General features: G+C 43.0%; 1 long non-coding RNA gene across 1 annotated transcript; it reads right to left on the bottom strand.

The window, feature by feature from the left end:
* Positions 1–1,648: 1,648 nt before the first annotated feature.
* Positions 1,649–2,887, bottom strand: LOC306816723. The gene is made up of 3 exons (XR_013777766.1): positions 2,827–2,887; positions 2,282–2,398; positions 1,649–1,757 (listed from the first exon to the last, which is right to left on the bottom strand). It is a non-coding gene; the product is annotated as an uncharacterized lncRNA (long non-coding RNA).
* Between the last annotated feature and the right edge of the window lie 212 nt (positions 2,888–3,099).

Genomic DNA, 3,099 nt, shown 5'->3' on the forward strand with positions numbered 1-3,099 from the left:
TACCTGGACTCAGGGTTGCAGACCCCGGGGTTGGAAAACACCCAACTCTGAAAAACAGCTACAAACTACAACTTACAAACTAACCATTTATCTTAAAACTCTAAGTAACAAAAGAACCTATTAACTCGTGACTTTAAGAGCCAATAGAAATCCTAAGAGATAACAGGGTTTTCGATAAGGGAGGGTTTTTTTTTTTTTGAAGGAATTTCTTTGTTTCATGGGATGGTGTCCCAAGGGTATACTTTAGGGAGGGTAACATCTTCTACAGGTAGGGAATACAAGTTCCTATATGCTGAGAAAGGCATAGGGGGCTGCTAGACATAAAGCAAAAACTGTGAGGCAGTAGCCTGCTCTGGCAGCCAGTGATACCCCAGATGGTGTAAAAAGAAGCAGAGCTAGCAAAGTGGGGGAAACCACTTGCCCTCTGTTAACCACAGTGAGAACAGGACATTCAGTTTCTGCCTACCCTCTAGCACAGGAAGGACACCAAACTGAGGTAAGCCCCATGATGGACACCAGCCTTTCCAGGGTGCTGGAGCACTTCTTCCACGAGGAGAGGCTGAGGGAGAGATGGTTTTTCAGCCTGCAGCTTCAGTGGAGACCTCATAGCAGCCTTTTAATTCCTACAAAGGGAGCACAGAGACAGCGCTAGCCTCTCCACAGAAGCATATGCTGGAATGATTACACGTCAACAAGCATCAGGAGATATTCAAACTGGTACTAAGAAAAAGCCTTTCTCACAAAAAATGAAGTAAAGAGCTTTACAGGTTTTCCAGCAACATTATGGTGCCTCACCCTAGGGAGAGGTCCAAGATGTGACTGATGAAGAAGTTTGGTCTGACACTGTTTTAAACAGGAGATAAAAGCAGAAGTCACTAGAAGTCCCTTCCCAACCAAGTTATCTCACAATCCTATGAATCCATCAGGTCTCCAGCTACAATTCAAATCCTTCCAAGAGGGACACAGAAGGCTTTGCTTGGAGAGAAGTTTTTTGGAGACAAGGATTTAATGAGCTGTCTAGTAAAATGCTTGTACCCTAAGAATTTGCTTTTCTCAGTTATCAGTGTCTCTGAACATGCAAACTTCTAACATCTTCTAGGAGAAATGGTCTCAAGGCTTTCATTCCTTAAACCCATTCTTAATTCTTGTGGTGACAGTAAAGCCGCAGGATCAGTCTTGTGGCATATCTCTCCTCCTGCCCAGTCCTCCTTTGTTTACTTTGCAGGAGTCACATTTTCCTTTGATTGTCAGAACAGAACAGTTTGCACAGTTACAGAAAGGAACCATAACAACTCTCCCTGGGTACAAGCTGGAATAAAGGGGATAGCAAAAATGCCTAGCCAACAGTCAAAATCAAATCTGTGTCTACTCCACTCTCAACTGAAGTGCACTATTCTGCTTCTTTTTCAGAGGAAGCTTCTTCCTCAGATACAGCTACATCCAGCTCAGTTGAGGAACAAAGCAATAAGTAGCAATAACGCTTTCAGCAAATGTTAACTAAAGAGCTCTAAGAACAGCAGAACAGAGAAGATAACTCACACCAGGTCCCTTAAGAGAAATAAAAGTGGGTCTTCATTATTATTCATGCAAATCTGATTACTGTTCAGACTTACTGGTTTGAGATCCCTGTGGGCATATCCCTGATTGCGCACATAAGCAATTGCTGAAACAATCTGCCGAAAAAATACGCGAGCTCCCTCCTCAGAAAAGTGGTCCTTAGAAATTATGTAATCAAACAGCTCTCCTCCAGGACAGTACTGCATGAAAGCAGGAAGAAAAGAATACATTTGGGATACAGTCATGAAACGTAAATATGAACAAGGGCATTGAACAGCAAGAAGGCACACTTCTCTTTCTCTCTCTCTGCTTAATCCCAGCAGTGCCCAGGCATGTCCCAGGCCAGTGTGCAACAGATCCAACAAACCCAAGAGCCCAACTTGCCCAATGCTTGCCACAGCCATATCAGAGTACCAGCACAGGTGACAGAAGCTGCCCAAGATGTGACAATTTGGTGGCACTTCTCAGGTCCCACATATCCTGCTGGTGCTGTTTTATGGAGTGAGAGGTGGGAATTAAAGTCAATTTTCTTACTTCAAATAGTGAAAAGTGGCTTTTACAATGAGACAGAACATACTGTCAGCTTCATTTTTAAACTACAGCACCTTGGACACACTTATCATTGAGATGATTTTCTAAGAAATGTCTCATTTGGACTCTGCTACCACCTACTGCTACAGCTAAACCCAGAGATCTTTGCCATAGCAGAAACACTATTCCTTACCTCTAAAACCATGAATATTTTCTTGGGTGTCTCAATCACGTGATACAACCGGCAAATGTACTGGTGACTCAAGTCCTTCATTACATCAATTTCTAATTTAACATGAGGCAAATCATCCTAAAAGATCACAACAGCAAGGTATGAAATTGCCAAGTAGTTTGACAGCCTGCACATCACAGTAAGCCTGCACAGGAGAACTGCTCAAACTCAAACCAGCACCAGCTCTGTCACTTGCTCACCTGCCCTCCTCACACACTGGTCAGTAAAACCCAAAGGGGCAGATGTACAATGTTACTATTCTCATCAGCACTCCACTTGACTTACAATACTTTATTTAGTTATTTGATATTTAAAGCTGTAACTGCCTCAGTTTTACAGCCAGAGAACATTGCCTTCTCCACATGAGGGCACAGGATTTGTGGTGCCATTAAATTCTTTCAAGACTACAGCATCTACCACTAGCCCACAGTGATAGGTTACACCCATGCTCCTGAGAACTCCACAGAAACAGCACATTACCAGCTCTGAAGTATCTTTTGGATTACCTGTAAAGCAAGCTTGTCCATGATTTTTATTGCAACTTTTTCACCAGTGAGACGATGTCGTGTGAGTTTTAGTTTTGCAAACCCACCGGAATTTAAAACAGAGATGTATAAAGCTCTGCATGGTGAGAAACTTTCTCGCCAAGATCTCAGTTGCCCTGAAGCAAATACTATACACACAGTATATAGCATCATTGCTAGAGGAAAAAGCAGTTGCTGCCCCCCTCCAGTTATGCTTCCACAGCTGTGCCCCACAAAATACACGGAGAAAACATG

Source organism: Erithacus rubecula, assembly GCF_903797595.1.
Source record: "Erithacus rubecula genome assembly, contig: SUPER_W_unloc_7, whole genome shotgun sequence".
Classification (NCBI taxonomy): domain Eukaryota; kingdom Metazoa; phylum Chordata; class Aves; order Passeriformes; family Muscicapidae; genus Erithacus; species Erithacus rubecula.